The sequence below is a fragment of the Pseudorasbora parva genome, chromosome 18 (genome assembly GCF_024679245.1).
Source record: "Pseudorasbora parva isolate DD20220531a chromosome 18, ASM2467924v1, whole genome shotgun sequence".
Taxonomy (NCBI): Eukaryota; Metazoa; Chordata; class Actinopteri; order Cypriniformes; family Gobionidae; genus Pseudorasbora; species Pseudorasbora parva.
Genome location: NC_090189.1, coordinates 5,195,786 through 5,215,610, shown reverse-complemented (window position 1 = coordinate 5,215,610; position 19,825 = coordinate 5,195,786). Strand labels below are relative to the sequence as shown.

The following is a 19,825-nucleotide window of genomic DNA, read 5'->3' as shown; positions in this document are numbered from 1 at the left end:
GTATTCACCGTAGCAATAGGGGTATGGCGCGAGGCAGGAAATTTTGACGCAAATCGACCCGAGTTAGAATCTCATCTTTTACCGAACTCTGTCACTTCCTTTTCCCATTACACATCAGATCGAAAAGGCATTTATTTTCAATAAAAATTAAGAAAATATTTGAAAAGTGGAAATTAAGTGTCTAACTTAGGTGTGCAAAGGCTTTATTGTCCCAGTAAGGCACATTTAATAATTGTATAAAGGTATATAAATGTACAGTTATTTCATACCATTTAATGTAGAAAACACAAGTAGTATTTGCCACTATTTATAAGTATAAATAGCATCTAATTACTATTTACACTTACCCAAATGCAAAGAAATTAAAACTACTGCATTATTAACTACATATTGTTAAGAAAATCCTGATATGCTATTTACACAGTGCAAATAGCAGCTGCCTAAAATAAACAATTGCAGCTTTCAGACAGGACATCTTTTTATAGCTCATTTGAGGCTGTTTCTATGGCGTTATTTTAATGACAAATGTTGAGAGCACAATATTGTAACATGAGAATGGCATCCATGTAACGAATCTCTCCGCTCGCAGGCAGATTTCCTTCACTCTCTCACATAACTGGACATGCTTTGGTCTCATGGCTCTCAGATGTTGTGTGCGCGCTCAGACTTTGTCCTGCGCACTTGTGAATCTCTACTTGCTCTTTCTCTAGAATTGTGTTCTTACCTGGATTTAATGTTGCCAGAAGCTTTCAACCAACAGACTTCCAAGATTGACTGATGAAGTTGTAAAGAAATGACAAGGTCCCCTTTGGGGGGTGGTGAACACTCAGATTTCATTTTAAAAAAATCTTAATAAGGTTTTGAAATGAGGGTGAGTAAATAATGACAGAATTTTGATTTATTTTGATTTATTTGTGGAAAGAGTTTCAGACGATCATCTAAGATCCCTCACTTTCAAGTTAATAATTTGATTTTCTAGGGTGTTGGGGGGATTCAGGTTATATTTTATTGTATTTTCTTATGAATATTCTAACTCCATTTGTAAAGCACTTTTAATTACCACTTTGTATGAAATGTGCTATATAAATAATCTTGCCAATTGCCTATTCTGATTTGGCAGAAGCTGAAATCACTCAGAAACTGCACGGTGTGAAATAAAAATAAGCAATAAAAAGAAACTTCTTCTGTGACTTATTTAATGAATGAATTTCTCTGTTTACCTGAAATCAAGAGGTTAAACATCGTAACATTGTAAATTGTAGTAATATATTTTTTAAACAAAAACTGCACCACATGTTTATATCTTGCTAAACAATTAACTTAATGCATTTTCTCATTGCCTTGTTTCTGAAGCAGATTCTGTGTAGTTTAATCATCATAATAATTATGTATATGAAGTTAATGAAGTGAACATTAGCATTACCACATTTTATTCTAGATAGCATTATTTGTTTATAAATGTTTATAAATTATAAATTGTCAGTCATTTAAACAGTTCATGGATAAATAAATAAAAAAACAGCTCTAAATGGGCTGAGTTATTTATCAGCCTCTGAGTCCATCTCTGTCAGTGTTCAGATCAGATATATGAATTATTAGTTGTTTTTATTTCATATGCCATGATGTGCCAACCAACCTCACTCACTCTTTCTACATGTTAGTCAGGCGACATAATTTATCACATCTAAATCTCAATCTCCAACTAACACTCCATTTCCTAACACTCCACAACATTTCCAATGAACGTTTCCCCCTTTTTTAATATAAAGTCAAAAGCTTTGAACAAATGTACTGGCAATAACAGCTGTAATTGATTTTAGACTTGGTGCAGTTAAATGAAGTTGTGGTTAAATCAAGGCTATATTCATGAGGAAGGATAAAAAGGGATATTGGAGGGTGTGCAACCTTTCTGAGGGGTGATGAAGATTACAGAGTTTTGAAGTTGTGAAATCAAATCAAATCACCTTTATTCATATAGCGCTTTTTACAAGTTCAATTGTTTCAAAGCAGCTTCGCAGTGTTAACAGATAGTTAATGCAACATAAATTGATTTGGCTGTACAGCTGCTCTGGTGAAAACTGATGTTATCCAGCTTATTTCAATCATCATATAGTGTCAACGCGCGCAGATCTGTAATATAGTTGAAATTTAGGTGTCCCCAACTAAGTAAGCCAACAGTCAAAGGCAACGGTAGCAAGGACCCAAAAGTCATCGTAGAACAATTGGATGACTTGGGGAAATTATGAGAGAATTGTTTCTTATTTTAGTGCTATAATAATGTTAATGTGGGTAAAGGAACTCATCTCTTATACCCGTTGGCTTAATTTTCTTCTCACTGTGTTAGTTCACAACCCGCCAGTAATCCTACAATAAAATTAATGGAAAGAATAATTGGAAATCAGGTGTACTACACTGTATAAACAAAAGTTTTGGGACCCTCCAAATTATTAAATTCGGGTGTTCAATCACTTCATGGCCACAGGTGTATAAAATCAAGCACTAGACATGCAGACACTTCTACAAACATTAGTGAAAGAATGGGTCGCTCTCAGGAGCTCAGTGAACTCAAGCGTGGTACTGTGATAGGTTGACACCTGAGCAATAAATCCATTCGTGAAATTTTCCAAACTATTTTTTTGGTGGTATTATAACAAAGTGGAAGCAGTTCAGCAACTCAACGAGGAAGTGGTAGGCCACGTAGAGCAGGGTCAGCGCATGTTGAGGTGTACAGTGTGCAGAAGTCGCCAACTTTCTGCAGAGTCAATAGCTACTGACCTCCAAACTTCTGTGGCCATCAGATGAGCTCAAGAACAGAACATAGAGAGCTATATGGGTTTCCATGGCTGAGTAGCTCATTCAAGTCTTACATGACCAAGTGCAATGCAAAGCATCAGATGCAGTGTAAAGCACACCACCACTGGACTCTAGAGAAGATGCGTTTCTAGAAGTATAGTCAGAAATTCACATAAAAACACTCCTAAGCCTTCACAGAAGAGTTGAAGCTGTTACAAAGGGTGGACCAACTCCATGTTAAACCCTATGGATTAAGAATGGGATAGCGTTAGAATCTGGTAGAAAGTGAACATTTTAATAATCAAGGCTTGCATTGGCTCTTATAAGATAAATTATTTGAACAGAAAATAATTGATCTTATTTTATAAGAGGTATGCAAGCCAATTGGTTATTACAATGTTCACCGTCTACCATATTCTAATCCTGTCTTTATAATGCTGTATAACAATTACAGCTCTACTGATGTTCTTGGGAAACAGTGGACTGAGAAATGGTGTGTAAAATCCACAATCTTCCTTGTTACACTCCAGCACCACAGATGGCGGTATACAGTTTTCCAGTACATGAATCCACAGAAGAAGAATCCTACAGTAGAGAGGAAGACGACTGGTTGTGCTCAGCCACAACAAGAAACACATCTCAGTGAAATCTTCAGCTGGGGGTCTAAGTTATATAGGGTGAGTTAGTTTCAATGTTGCAACAATTCATGCTCATTTATAATTAGCTGTCGTGTGCCTGGGAGCTGCCACAAAAACCTGCCAGGACTAAAGGCAGCTGTCACAGAACCCGTCACTGCTGGAGGCAGCTCCTCTAAAACCTGCCACTGCCGGAGGCAGCTGCCCGGCCGATATATGCGTGTGATCGAAAGGACAACGCTGTTCTTTCTTCACAATATGCATTTCTAGCGTTTTTACACAAACTACAGTACGCGAGAGCCTCTACGGTATGCACAATAGGTCAATATTCACCACGAACCAAACGCATTTCGCCTAGCTGCCTCAAGATTTTTCACGGTTCAACAGCTGTGTTTGATGTAGGCTACGAAAGCAACATACAGTAGTGCTATCGTCCTTGTTTTACTTATTTGCGACCTGACCATGTATTATAATCCACTTAATTGTCTGCAATGGAGCGTGCATCCCATCTGTAGCTGTCGCGCCTGCCTCGCGATCTCTCACAGTTTTACAGCTGTAGACACAGAAGAGCAACAGTGCAGTCATGGTCTTATTTACCATGTTAACTTATATTTTACAGCACTATTTTTGTTTGTAGTGAGAGCGCGCGTCGCGTCATAGCCTCGAGATCTCTCACTGTTTTACAGCTCCAGAACGATGCTATGGAGATCAACATGCGATCATGGACTTATTTACCACTTATATATTTTATTGTGCTATTTTTGTTTGTAATAAGAGCTCACATGACATGATTGCAGTGTGTTGCTCTCCTGCATCTGGAGCTCTAAAACAGTGAGAGATCTTGAGGCAGGCGCAACGCAAAGTTGTGGCAGGCGCAACGCGAAGCGAGCTCTTATTAGGCCTAGGCTACAAACAAAAATAGCACAATAAAATATATTAGTGGTAAATAAGTCCATGATCACAGTGTGTTCTCTTTCATTGTTCGGGGTAGGCTAAGCTCCAGTGAGAGATCTCGAGGCAGGTACAACGCGAAGTTGTGGCAGGCGCAACGCGTATGGCGCGAATCGAGCTCTTATTACAAACAAAAATAGCACAATAAAATATATAAGTGGTAAATAAGTCCATGATCGCAGTGTGTTGATCTCCATAGCATCGCTCTGGAGCTGTAAAACAGTGAGAGATCTCGAGGCAGGCGCAACGCTTATGACGCGAGGCAAGCTCTTATTACAAACAAAAATAGCGGAATAAAATATAAAGTGGTAAAAAAAAATCATGATTGCACTGTTAGTTGCTCTCCTGTATCAATCTGGGTCTAAGCAGCTTAAAACAGTGGTTTTCAAACTTTTTTTAAAGCGACCCTCTTTTTTTTTCCGCGACCCATATATAGGCCTGTATTCTCCATTAAACCAGATGGCACAAATATTCAGCTCAGCACTTTTCCACACAAGTGCTTTTGATCCTTGATGCGTTCGCAACGGAAAGTTGATTCTGCACTAATTTGATAGCTAGGCATATCTATGGGACGCTAATTTTCTGGTTAACTGTTAACCAACAAGACTTTTGAAAGAGAGATAAAAACAGGTAAGTCACGTATAAGTCGCATTTGATTAATTGCATTCATAATACCAGTAGGCTAAATAAAGCAAAATATTAAAACATAGGTTATTTTAATTCCCCTCACTCCACAACAAATCCTTCAAATTTAACGGTATTCAGAACAGAAGGCTATAACTATATAAAGTCAAACCGAAATAATTTAATGAGAAACTGAAAGTAACCAGCGTTAGACTCACGCAGCCTATAACTCCCTCATTCGAGTCCAAATGTTTCCATATTGGTGATAAAGTTAGATGCTAAACCACTATTTATTATAGGCTTTGGCTGCTTAACTCGTCTCAATATTGATGGGGAAAAAATCATCCTCTTCAGTCTTCACATGCGCAAAAATGTGCTTGAGAAGTGCACTCCCGCGGGACTCGCGGAACCCAACGCATAGAGTGCGGCGCGGGACTCGCGGAACCCAACGCATATAGAGTGCGGCGCGGGACTCGCGGAACCCAACGCATATAGAGTGCGGTGCGGGACTGGCGGAACCCAACGCATAGAGTGCGGCGCGGGACTCGCGGAACCCAACGCATATAGAGTGCGGCGCGGGACTCGCGGAACCCAACGCATATAGAGTGCGGCGCGGGACTCGCGGAACCCAACGCATATAGAGTGCGGCGCGGGACTCGCGGAACCCAACGCATATAGAGTGCGGCGCGGGACTCGCGGAACCCAACGCATAGAGTGCGGCGCGGGACTCGCGGAACCCAACGCATATAGAGTGCGGCGCGGGACTAGATTTGATGGCTGAGTGCGGGCGGTAGATTTCGGGAGAATAAAACTATTTGCATGACTACAGCAAAATAACTAAATCTAAAAAGAAAACATATAGAAACAAATAAAATGTTATAAAATAAAATAACAACAAATTACTGGTGGAGGCAGAGTAGCTATGACACGTTTTTGCCACGTTGTGCAATGTAACCAATGGATTCGTTAAACAAATCCGATACAACAAATGTTTATTTCTAGAACGCAATGGCCAAACAGATTCATTTAAGAGAAGAATCCCTTCACCGCTCAAAACAGTTTTTGTGCAGTGCTGAATTCTGTATGCTGACAAATCCTCTGATTATAACAAAGAAAGTTTAGACATTATAAAAAAAAAGATTCATTGTGCAGTCATTTTTATTGATAACAGAGCTTTGTGAGATCGCGTTGAACTGAGATGATAGCTTTTTTGGAATTACGAGCGCACTTTGCCAAACCACGCAGAAAAAAAAAACTACTTATACTTGTATGCGGACAGGAGCTGTCAAAACATGCATGCGAGCGGGTGTCTACTTGAAAACACCTCAGGAGCAGTGCTCATGCTGAATTGCACGAAGTGTTGGCTACTACTGGCTATTTAAACTGAGCTGTGTAACTTTTTATATATTAGGTTGGCTATTTTATTTTGATAATGAACTGGCTGCGATGTCAAGTTTGGAATGCCTTCACAGTTCGCATGTTGTGTGCGCGTGATCGAGGCGCCAGTGCAAAAGAGCAGAGGGAACAAATAAAATCTGTAATAGTCATACACAAGAGAAGGACATTATTTAAAATAGCAAAAGTGTTTACTTACACTGTGCTATAAAATAGCCTAAAGAAAACACGATTTGCTTTCTGTCTTCTGGGTTTCCGTTCCGTGAACTTGTTTGGAGGAGCATCGCGCCTCACGATAATGAACCAGTCAGCAGCAACTGTCACACATTTCTTTTCTTTTCCTTTGTTTTGTTTGTTAATCTGTTAATTATTTAAGTCAATATATATTTCGTGTATTTATTACTTTTATTTAGGCCTATAGAATGATTTTAGGAAAAAATATATATTTTTAATTTAAGCTAACTCTTATGAATGAAAGTCTCTCTCATTTTTCTTAATTGTCCTGGCGACTCATTTTTTAAGTCGCGACCCACCCAAGGGTCGGAACCCAGGGTTTGAAAACCACCGGCATAAAACACTGAGATCTCGAGGCAGGCGACGCTGAGTTGTGGCTGGCGCGACGCTCTGACGCACGCTCCATTACAAACACAAATAGCTGAATAAAATATAAATTAAGGTGGTAAAAAAAAAAGTCATGATTGCACTGTTACTTGCTCTCCTGTATCAATCTAGGTCTAAGCAGCTGTAAAACACTGGGAGATCTCGAGGCAGGCGTGACGCTGAGTTTTTGCTGGCGCGACGCTCTGACGCGCGCTCCATTACAAACACAAATAGCTGAATAAAATATAAATTATATAAGGTGGTAAAAAAAAAAAAAAGTCACGATTGCACTGTTAGCTGCTCTCCTGTATCAATCTGGGTCTAAGCAGCTGCTTAAAACACTGAGAGATCTCGAGGCAGGCGTGACGCTGAGTTGTGGCTGGCGCGACGCTCTGACGCGCGCTCCATTACAAACACAAATAGCTGAATAAAATATAAATTAAGGTGGTAAAAAAAGTCACGATTGCACTGTTAGTTGCTCTCCTGTATCAATCTGGGTCTAAGCAGCTGCTTAAAACACTGAGAGATCTCGAGGCAGGCGCGACGCTGAGTTGTGGCTGGCGCGACGCTCTGACGCGCGCTCCATTACAAACACAAATAGCTGAATAAAATATAAATTAAGGTGTTAAAAAAAGTTATGATTGCACTGTTACTTGCTCTCCTGTATCAATCTGGGTCTAAGCAACTTAAAACATTGAGAGATCTCGAGGCAGGCGCGACGCTGAGTTGTGGCTGGCGCAGCGCTTAAAGGTGACGGACGCGCGCTCCATTACAAACACAAATAGCTGAATATAATATAAATTAAGGTGGTAAAAAAGTCATGAGTACACTGTTAGTTGCTCTCCTGTATCAATCTGGGTCTAAGCAGCTGCTTAAAACATTGAGAGATCTCGAGGCAGGCGTGACGCTGAGTTGTGGCTGGCGCGACGCTCTGACGCGCGCTCCATTACAAACACAAATAGCTGAATATAATATAAATTAAGGTGGTAAAAAAAGTCACGATTGCACTGTTAGTTGCTCTCCTGTATCAATCTGGGTCTAAGCAGCTGTAAAACACTGAGAGATCTCGAGGCAGGCGTGACGCTGAGTTGTGGCTGGCGCGACGCTTAAGGTGACGGACGCGCTCCATTACAAACAAATAAGTGGATTAAAATACATGGGAAGGTCGTAAAAAAGTAAAATAATGCCATTATTTTACAGTCTATTGTTTTCGTGCTTCAGTCTGTGCCTCATTTAGCTGTACAAAACAGAGATCTTGAGGCAGGCGAAAAGCGTTTCTGGTTAGTGAATCGATTGACCTAATGTGCGTACCGTAGTGGCTCTTGCGTTCTGTAGTTTGTGTAAAAACGGCAGAATTACATAGTGAAAGTCATTCACAGACATCTACCGGACGGGCAGCTGCCTCCAGCAGTGGCAGGTTTTAGAGGAGCTGCCTCCAGCAGTGACGGGTTCTGTGACAGCTGCCTTTAGTCCTGGCAGGTTTTTGTGGCAGCTCCCCCTGCCACGCAAAGATTTTACTCCTACTGAGTAAATGATTTATCTCTTGTATGAATACTACAAAAATATGTTGAGAAGTAGATTTATTATAAAGCAGCTGATAATTTTAATCAGCTTAAAAGTAAGAATAACAGATTTTAGGTTCATTGAAAAATAAATAGTACTTGAGATAAACAAACTAACATCTTTCCAGAGCTGGGAAGTATAATTGCACGACCAAAACAAATGAAGAATATTTTCAGTGCCATTCTGACAAAAGAAACATTTAGAGTCAAAATCAGACCAAAATTATTTTATTTTTTTAAGAAAGTGTTTGACAGAGTAAATGTTATGGAGTAATTTAAACGTTATTTCTTTAACTCTAATCTGTTGAATGGACCATATATTTTTCCAGTTTAAATTATCAAAAAGGTTGCAGGCGGAGAGTCTGCAGAAGGGGCAGATACAATGTTCTCAGGGAATAGAGCTTTTATTTTATAATTTCTCCCCCTTTTTTTTTTTTAAGCGAAACATGTCACCAACAGGTGTGTTGACAGGTTCAGGAAAGGGAGTTGTTCCTAAAGAAAGAGTAGTATTTCTGAAAACCATGCAGATTCCAGATGGAATAGCATCCATAATAGCGTACCATAGGCTTATGATGGTAACGTAGAAATCATGTGACCAACAACAAACAAATGCCTCACTCTCTGTCCAATCGTGTGAGATTAATTTTGTGCGTCAGAATGTTCGAATGGGGATCTTACTTTACAGTGTGTTTTCATTCATACTTATTCAATTTACATGTTTAAATAGAAGAATACAAATTATTTGAGAAAAAGAAAATATTTGCCATATGCAATTCATATGTGTATGTTATTCTTCTATTACATTATATTCATATTGGCATTACACGCCACAGTTTAATGGTTAAATTAATTTATCACAGAGAAATTCAACACACACACACACACACATGGGCACTGTTTAAGCTTATATTTTTGCATGTAACATGAATCTATCTGTAATTTAATTTAGGGCATTTTAAAACAACGCTGCGCTTCTCGTCAAGTGTGTGACCCTCTGCAGGATGCAATTCAAAATTCCTGCCCCAGCATTTGCATAGTTTTATATTAAATTTACATGACTTCAAGATACATTTAGTTTTACATAAATTTTCATAAATCAGCTGCGTTGAGAATATTGCTGATGTTATCAGTGAAATGTAAAAGCACATATTTAAGCAAATTTGTCATTTGTACAGTTTTTTTGTTGTTGTTTTTCCATTAAGAATAGGTGGTAAACGGATTTACAGTGTAACTTTCAGTAATTGTAGTGTAACTATAAAGTAAGTAAATGTAAGTATTAGGGAACAATATGTAATATTTGGGGAATAAAGGAAGGGAACTACCAGGAAAATTAACAAAGTATTTATAGGTCCTGGTCATATAATTAAAATATCATCAGAAAGTTGATTTATTTCACTAATTCCATTCAAAAAGAAAGATTGTATATTATATTCATTCATTACACATTGAAATATTTCAAATGTTTATTTCTTTTAATTTTGATGAATTTTACTGATAACTAAGGAAAATCCCAAATTCAGTATCTCAGAAAATTAGAATATTACTTAAGACCAATACAAAGAAAGGATTTTTAGAAAGCTTGGCCAACAAAAATAAATAAAAATAATGAACATGTACATGTACAGCACTCACTACTTAGTTAGCGTTCCTTTTGCCTGAATTACTGCAGCAATGCGGCGTGGCATGGAGTCGATCAGTCTGTGGCTCTGCTCAGGTGTTATAAAGGCCCAGGCTTTATCTGATAGTGGCCTTCAGCTCTTCTGTATTGTTGGGTCTGGCATATCCCATCTTCCTCTTCATAATACCCCATAGATTTTTTATGGGGTTAAGATAAGGCAAGTTTGCTGGCCAAATAAGAACAGCGATAACATGGTCCTTAAACCAGGTACTGCTTGCTATGGCACTGTGTGCAGGTGCCAAGTCCTGATAGAAAATGAATGCATCTCCATAAAGTTGGTCAGCAGCAGAAAGCATGAAGTGCTCTAACACTTCCTGGTATACAGCTGCGTTGACGTTGGACCTCAGAAAACACAGTGGACCAACACCAGCAGATGGCATGGCACCCCAAACCATCGCTGACTGTGGAAACTTTACTGGACCTCAAGCAACGTGGATTGTGTGCCTCTCCCCTCTTCCTCCAGACTCTGGGGCCCTGATTTCCAAAGGAAATGCTAAATGTACTTTCTTTAGAGAACATAACTTTGGACCATTCAGCAGCAGTCCAGTCCTTTTTGTCTTTAGCCCTGGTGAGACACTTCTGACGCTGTCTGTTGTTCAAGAGTGGCTTGACACAAGGAACGCGACAGCTGAAACCCATGTCTTGCATACGTCTGTGCGTAGAGGTTCTTGAAGTACTGACTCCAGCTGCAGTACACTCTTTGTGAATCTCCCCTACATTTTTTAATAGATTTTGTTTCACAATCCTCTCCAGGGTGCGGTTATCCCTATTGCTTGTACAGTTTTTTCCTTCCCATCGACCTCGATTAATGTGCTTGGACACAGAGCTCTGTGAACAGCCAGCCACTTTTGCAATGACCTTTTGTGTCTTGCCCTCCTTGTGAAAGGTGTCAATGATCCTCTTTTGGACAACTGTCAAGTCAGCAGTCTTCCCCATGATTGCGGAGCCTACAGAACTAGACTGAGAAACTATTTAAAGGCCTTTGCAGGTGTTGAGTTAATTAGCTGATTAGAGTGTGGCACCAGCTGTCTTCAATATTGAACCTTTTCACAATATTCTAATTTTCTGAGATACTGAATTTTGGATTTTCCTTAGTTGTCAGTTATAATCATCTAAATGAAAAGAATTAAACATTTGAAATATATCAGTCTGTGTGTAATGAATATACTTTACAAGTTTCACTTTTTGAATGGAATTAGAAAAAAAAAGTTTGATAATATTCTAATTAAATGATCAGCACCTGTATCAGCACCACTTTAATTTACAACCGCAGATTCACACTTACCCTGTAACTACACAGTGATAATTTCAGTATAAATACAGTATAAATAATTTTTTTTATTTTACTTTATTCCTTAAATATTAAATTTTGTTCCCTTAAATCTACACATACTTTTATAGTTAAACTATAATTACCAAAATTTATGCTGTAAATGTTTTTTTACTTATGCAGTGCTTTCCGGGCTGTAATCTGCCCCCGAATTGGCGCTAATTTGAAAGTGAAAGTAAAATCCCCACAGGCATTTATAACTGCGTATCCATTAGTGAGGGGCAGAGAAATTTGAGTTTGTTCCCATGGAAGCTCAACATTTAATTGAAAACTCTGAGGTTGTGAATCTGACAGCAGTTTTCATTCAATTGTAAAATCCTTCTACAGCCTAGTAATCAGATTACTCTTGATGTTATTAGTAAAGCAATGCATTACAAGTAGGATGCGCTTTGTAATCAGATTACTTTTTGCTCTAACGAGTAAAGTAATGCATACAAGTTACATGCACTATGTAATCAGATTACTTTTGATGTTACGAATAAAGCTATGCATTACAAGTAAAGTGCATTATGTAATGAGATTACTTTTTGATGTTACGAGCAAAACAATTCATTACAAGTAACTTGCCGTATGTAATCAGATTACTTTTTGATCACTTAGAAAAGCATTGCATTACACGTAACGTGCATTACATAATCTGATTACTTTATCACTTAGTAAGGTAACGCATTACAAGTAACATGCACTTTGTAATCATTACTTGATCACTTGGTAAACTATTGCATTAGGGCTGTCAACGAATATTCTAAATTGAAATATATATTCGAATACGAATTTCGAAGGTGAAAATTAATATTCCAATTAAAAAAAAAAAAAGTGGAAAAAAATCCCCCGCCGCGGTAGTAGAGGCGTGGCTGTCTGCTTTCTGAGTGAGCGCGCACGTGAGGGTTCAAGGACAGGTCACGGTCGCACTGTCACTGCTGAAAATTGACGCGTCTTGCAGGGAAGATGGCAGAAAGTGCAGAGCCCAACTCGACCGCAGCAGAGAAAGAGATTTAACTCCATAATCCTAAAAGCCATGTCTGGAAGTCCTTTGGATTTTAGTCGGTAGGAGGTAAAATTGTTGAGTCACGAGATAGTTATATGCAAGCCATGTAAGATACACTTAGCATATTACCATGCCTCATTTAATTTAACGTTAAACAGAAACATTACTAAAATGTAGGCTACTGTACTGACTGAAGAGATATTGTATGAATAAAGGATAAATGCACTGCTTTCACTGGTGTGATTATTTACCATGTCAAGGAAAAGCTCCATGTTTAGCACAGCACAGCTCGCTCGGAGCACTCAATATGCTGTAAAAGTTAAATTAATATTAATAATATTTGTTTCAATCACCGAATGAAGCCTGCTATATTTGGGACAAGAGTCGCGAGCCTCGCGATCTTAAATTGCTGTCACAAAACTCTTGATCAGCACTCAAAGTGTTTTCATTTAAAGCGTTATCCGCAGTGAGGACGAGAGAGAGAGGTCTGCGCCCTGCGGTCTTGGCCATTAGTTAATTTATATATAATATATAATAATTATATAATTTACAATACTTGTTTTTGTGTAATACGTTGTCAAATATGTATAAACTTAAAAAGATAAACTATACAAGTAGTTAATGTCTTTGTATTAATTTGTCCTGTTATTGACGTAATGCGCGTTATTGACAAATGCGCGCCCAGATGTTCTAATAGTTTGAATATTCGTGTTTGTTTTAGAGGGAATATTCGAACGTCATTTTTGAGCAGTTTTGACAGCCCTAATTACAAGTAACATGCATTACGTATGCATTATTGCATGATGTCCAATTTAGTGTACAAAGATGATTTATCAGAATTTTATCCCAGTCTAAAATTTCCAATACTTGAAGAGAACAAAATGCAATGAATCCTAGAAATTAATTTAACAGTTTGTTGTGTGTCAGCTGTGTCAGGCTAAAGTGTAAACGAGGCTTCAGCTGGAGTAAAAATAAGCATCTGTTAAATGACCAGTTATACTTGCATCCACACATAAATTACCACACGGCTATTGACTTGTTAAAATACTCCCATCTTCCCACAGGAGAAACAAGCAGGAAGAATTACTCCAGGAAAAAACGCTGACATACTATTATAAAGATGGAGTTTAAGCAAGAACCCTGCAGTATTAAAGATGAAGAGACAGAGGAACAAATAGGTCAGTGTTCATTCTTGATTCTTCATTAATAACTGCTATTAAACTAGGGATTACTTTTATTTCTGTCTTGAATTGTCTAATGTGATATTTTCGTTTTAGGTCTGATGGAACAAGGCAAAGTGGAGGAGAAAGAGCGTCAGTTTCAGAAACCTCAACCAAACACTCAAAAGATGGAGTATAAGCAAGAACCCTATAGTATAAAAGATGAAGATACAGAGGAACAAATAGGTCAGTGTTCATTCTTCATTAATAACTGCTATTAATCTAGGGATTGCTTTTATTTCGGTCTTGTATTGTCTAATGCAGTATGTTTGTTTTAGACCTGATGGAACAAAATGAAGTGAAGAAGAAAAAGCATAAGTTTCAGAAACCTCGACACAAAAATAAAAGAAGAGCAGCTGAATGTTCTTGCATATGCGTTCAGTGTGGAAAGAGCTTTGCACATAATTCAAGCTTAAAGAAACACATGAGAATCCACACTGGAGAGAAACCCTTCATATGCCATGAGTGTGGAAAGAGCTTCACGTGGGAAGGTAGTCTCACAAAACATCTGCAGTTTCACTCAGGAAAAAGATTATTTGGCTGTGATCAGTGTGACAAGACATTTATTTTAGCTGAGCAACTGAAAAGACACATGAAATTCCATGCAGGTTTAAAGCCGTACACATGTTCTGTTTGTGGAAAGTGTTTTTCACTGCTGGACCATTTAAGACAGCATGAGCGTATTCATACTGGTGTGAGACCTCATACGTGCTTTGACTGTGGGAAGAGCTTCACTACATCCGGCGACTTAAAAACACACCAGAGGATTCATACTGGAGAGAAACCGTACAAGTGCTCACACTGTGGACAGAGGTTCTCTCAATCAGGAGATATGAAAGCTCATGAGAGAATTCACACTGGAGAGAAACCGCACAAGTGCTCACACTGTGGGAAGAGTTTCACTCGGTTAGGAACTTTGAAAGACCATGAGAAAGTTCATACTGGAGAGAAACCACACAAGTGCTCACACTGTGGAAAGTGTTTCACTCGGTTAGGAACTTTGAAAGATCATGAGAGAATTCATACTGGAGAGAAACCGTACAAGTGCTCGCACTGTGGACAGAGTTTCTCTCTATCAGGAACCTTGAAAGATCATGAGAAAGTTCATACTGGAGAGAAACCGCACCAGTGCTCTTCATGTGGGAAGAGTTTCAGACGATTATCTCATCTACGGACTCATGAGAAAAAGTATTGTCCAAAGTTAAAAGTATTGTCCAAAGTATTGCTCTGAGTGAGCAAAGTTCACATTCAGATTTATAGTTGCCGATCTGTTTGATATACATTTATATGAAAGTTGACCTTCACTCTCAGTGAAGTGGCCCTGACCCATCTAGGCATGGACTGAAGGTCCACACCTGAAGGTGTGCTGTGGTATCTGGCACCAAGATGTTAGCAGCAGATCCTTCAAGTCCTATAAGTTGCGAGGTGGGGCCAAGTCAACACCTCAAACTCAGTTGTGCTCCTCAAACCATTCCTGAACCATTTTTGCTTTGTGGCAGGAGCATTATCCTGCTGAAAGAGGCCACGTACATGGTCTGCAATGATATGTGTCAAAGTATCATCCACATGGTTAGCAGTACCCAAGGTTTCCCAGCAGAAAATTGCCCAAAGCACCACACTGCCTCCACCGGCTTGCCTTCTACCCATAGTGCATCCTGGTGCCATGTTCCCCAGGAAAGCAACGCACCTGGCCATTCATGTGATGTAAAAGAAAACATGATTCATCAGAAAAGGCCGCCTTTTTCCATAGCTCTGTGGTCCAGTTCTGATGCTCACATGCCACTGTTGGTGCTTTCGGCGGGGTCAGGGGTCAGCATGGACACCCTGACTGGTCTGCGGCTATTCAGCCCCATACGGAACAAACTGCGATGCTCTGTGTATTCTGACACCTTTCAATCAGAACCAGCATTAACTTGAGCTTGTTTGTTTGATCGGACCACACGGGCCAGCCTTCGCTCCTCACGGGCATCAATGAGCCTTGGCCGCCCATGACCCTGTGGCCGGTTCTCCACTGTTCCTTCCTTGGAGCACTTTTGATAGATACTGACCACTGCAGACCGGGAACAGCCCACAAGAGCTGCGGTTTTGGAGATGCTCTGACCCAGTCGTCTAGCCAACTATTATGCAAATTTTATTTAATTTTCATATTGTTCATACTGTTGACATTTTTTTTTTATGTAGATAGATTGACATTGCTAATAAAAAATATTCTAAACAATTCAAGTTTGTACTGTTGGGTTACATTTGAAACATTTTATGAAACTTAAAGGAACAATATGTAAGAAATGTATTTCAATGAATCAGAAAATGGCCCTGATATTTCACTAGACATTAAGAAATCATGTTAATTTCAAATACATACATCACTGACAACAGTAGTCCGGCCAGGATAGTCATTTAATAGATAGTCAGTTGTTGCAGCCTTAAACTGATGTTAATGTTGTCACGAAGTCAGTAGTGTTTCGGCATATGGGTTGCCTTGCCAGATCTACTCTAGTTACCACAGCTGCAGCTCCAAAAGTTCCTGCTGGATCCTGCAGCCTATCTGGCAACCTCGAGTCAGGGGAGTAGGGATACACCTGCAGTACCAGTTTTGATGACAGTTACATACACTTCCTTTATCATTTTAAATGAAAATGAAATGTTTTTTTTTTTTTTTTTTTTAAATCAGATAAAGTACAAAATATGTTTGCAGTTACATATTAACAAAGTCATTGTCAGCTATGTTTAAAAAAAAAAAAAGTAACTAAAAATCTAGCTTTTATTGGTGTTACTTTCATCACCAACTGATTGGGTGGGCAGCTTATGTTCAATGTGACATTGTACTGTAGTCGTTCTACATTTGTACAAAATACCACCTAATATTCATAGACCAGACTTGTGTGTTCTTGACCACAGCAAAAATATATCTCTAAAACATTGTCTTTTAAAATTGAAATAAACTTATGCTCCTGCTCTTCCTTATAAGAGAGTTGTTGTTTATTTGTGTTCTATAATGTTATATATTGGGGGATGATAAGGAACCCAGTCTTATAGGCTTAATTCTCTTCTCACTCCAGCACAGTAGATGGCAGACTGTATAGTTAATTCACAACCCACCAGTAATCCTACAATAGAGTAAGACGACTGCTCCCTCAGCCAGAGATCTCTGTGAACTCTTCAGCTGGAGTCTATAACGTGAGTTCGTTTTTACAATTAATGCTCATTTATAATTAACTGTTGTGTGCATGGAGAGGGTCCGATGATAGGGGAAACGGAGCCTTTTCAACTCCGAATCAACTGAACCTATTGCTTCGCGAAATGATTCACTCTTTCGAAGCTTTGGAAACGCCACACGCTGGCGATACCTGCAAGTCAGAACCGTGTAAATGCAACGAGAACAGCGCGAACATGTGTAACGACACAGTTTACAAGCCAATCGCAAATGCTTTCATGAAAATGTAATAATTAAACATGAAGTATATGTAGTTAGGATTTGTGTTCCCATCACTAGAGGGCGAAGAGTCATACATTTGAACGGTTCCGCCATAGGCACAAATGTAAACAAGCTAGGCTAGTATGCTAAAAAGATTAAACATCTGTTAAATGACAAGAAGTTATAGTTGCACCCACACATCAATGACCACACATTGACCTGTTAAAATTCTTCAAATATTCCCATCTTCCCACAGAAGAAACAAGCAAGCTGGTGGAATTACTCCAAGAGAAACAGAAACCACAGATACTATTGTAAAGATGAAGTTTGAGGAAGAACCCTGCAGAATAAAAGATGAAGATACAGAAGATCAAGCAGGTACAGTGTCTCTTCTTGATTCTTTATTAATAACTACAGAAGAACATTCAGGCTGCAAACCCTCATTTACAAAATTATAGAAAATGGATGCACAGAAATTGTAACATAGCACTTCCCTATCTTGTATTTGGATATCTTATAGTCTGTGATTTTTACGCTGAGTTATGCAAACTGCATCTGCAGTCATAAAGGAGTTGCTAATAGTTGATGACATTATACAGTACTTGCATTTGCAGATGTCGTTTATGACCTAATCGATAACATACAATACATTAAATTGAATTGCATTCTGCTATTAAACTAGAGATTACTTTTATTTAAATCTTGAATCTAATGTAAAATGTTTGTTTTAGACCTGATGGAACAAAATGAAGTGGAGAAACGCCATCAGTTTCAGAAACCTCAGCAAAACACTCAAAGAAGAGCAGTTGAATGTTCTTGCGCATGTACTCAGTGTGGAAAGAGCTTCACATCTAAATCAAGCTTGAATAATCACATGAGAATCCACACTGGAGAGAAACCCTTCATATGCCATCAGTGTGGGAAGAGCTTCACGTGGGAAAGTAGTCTCAAAACTCATCTGCAGTTTCACTCAGGAAAAAAAACATTTGGCTGTGATCAGTGCGACAAGACGTTTATTTTGGCAATGCAACTGAAAAGACACATGAATACTCATGCAGATGTGAAGCCTTATGTGTGTTCTTTTTGTGGAAAGAGTTTTTCACTGCTCCAATATTTAAAAATTCACCAGAGTATTCATACTGGTGTGAAACCTCATGTGTGCTTGGACTGTGGGAAGAACTTTACTAGATCCAGCGACTTAAAATCACACCACAGAGTTCATACTGGAGAGAGACCGTACAAGTGCTCACACTGTGAGAAGAGCTTCTCTATGTCAGGAACCTTGAAGGACCATGAGAGGGTTCATACTGGAGAGAAACCGCACCAGTGCTCTTCATGTGGGAAGGGTTTCAGCCAATTATCTGGTCTACGAACTCATAAGAAAAAGCATTGCCCAAAGTTGTCTAAAGACCTGTTCAGACGGTAATTGTTTCTCATGTGGACGTCCGTAAAGATAAATTTGCATGCCACCTCAGTGATAACTTGTGCATTCGGATGGCGAATTTATTCACATGGTGAAAGAGTGAGTTTTGTGATCATGCGAACCCGGTATGCACTGCTCACGTGGTCATCAGCATGATTATCTTCTCTTAGCATGGAATATTAAAAATAAATTCATATTTAATTTAATAATAGGAAATTATTAATCTCCCGTTAAAAATAAAAAGTTGGTTGTCATTTTAAAAATGTGGAAATGAGCGGATATGTTAATACAGCCTCTTATTTACATGAGGTAAATGTAATGCTACTAATTTAAGGTATAGTACGTTAATTACTGCTGTAATAATGGAAAATGGTCAAATGTTAACTTGTTTACAAGTTACATTTTTCTTGTAAATACTTTACAGCTTTTCAGTAATAAAAGTGTAGGCTAGATCTTTAAAATGCATCCAAATTACAGCGAAACACAACTGTGCAGTGGTCAAAAAAGATAAAGACTGAATTTTTAAGCTATCTCTTTGAAAAAATTCAGAGCTGTGGAATCGGATAGCAATTAAATTACCACACAACCTTGGTGTTTGTCAAAAAAAGTAGGTAATTCGGCCAGGGATTTTTACGCAGGTGGTGGTAGAAAAACACTGACATTCTGGATCCGACAGCAATAAAATCAACAAAATAGCCCCTGTAATTAAATGAAGAAAATACCTCATAACCCCATGAGAAACAATTGCTGACTGAATAGGGCCTAGGGAGCATTATTCACATTCAGCCTTCACATTCACATTCAGATCCATCACTTTTAGCTCATAATTTGAATTCACAGAATGTGTTCTTATTAAAGGCAATAAAGTTATTCAAGAGCAGTGAGTGATTTTTCTTTCTTTTGTTGCTTGATTAATATTACTGTCAAGTATGTGTGTGTATATGTTTATATATATATATATATATATATATATATATATATATATATATATATATATATATATATATATATATATATATATCAGTAGTTGCTGTATATTACATTGCTTTTACTTTAATATACAGATATAATATATACATATAATATATACAAGTGAATTCTTTCACTGCTGTTTACGTTCACAGACATAACAGACAGTTTATGTGAGCTTTGTGTTTTTGACATAACCTTTTGTGTGTTTAAAAGTTTAAGCGCAATAAGATGTGAAGAAC

At 38.4% G+C, this 19,825-nt stretch overlaps 1 pseudogene; it reads left to right on the top strand.

The window, feature by feature from the left end:
• The window catches only part of LOC137047059 (zinc finger protein 721-like), a 37,115-nt pseudogene extending 17,621 nt beyond the window's left edge, over positions 1-19,494 (top strand).
• Positions 19,495-19,825: the final 331 nt, after the last annotated feature.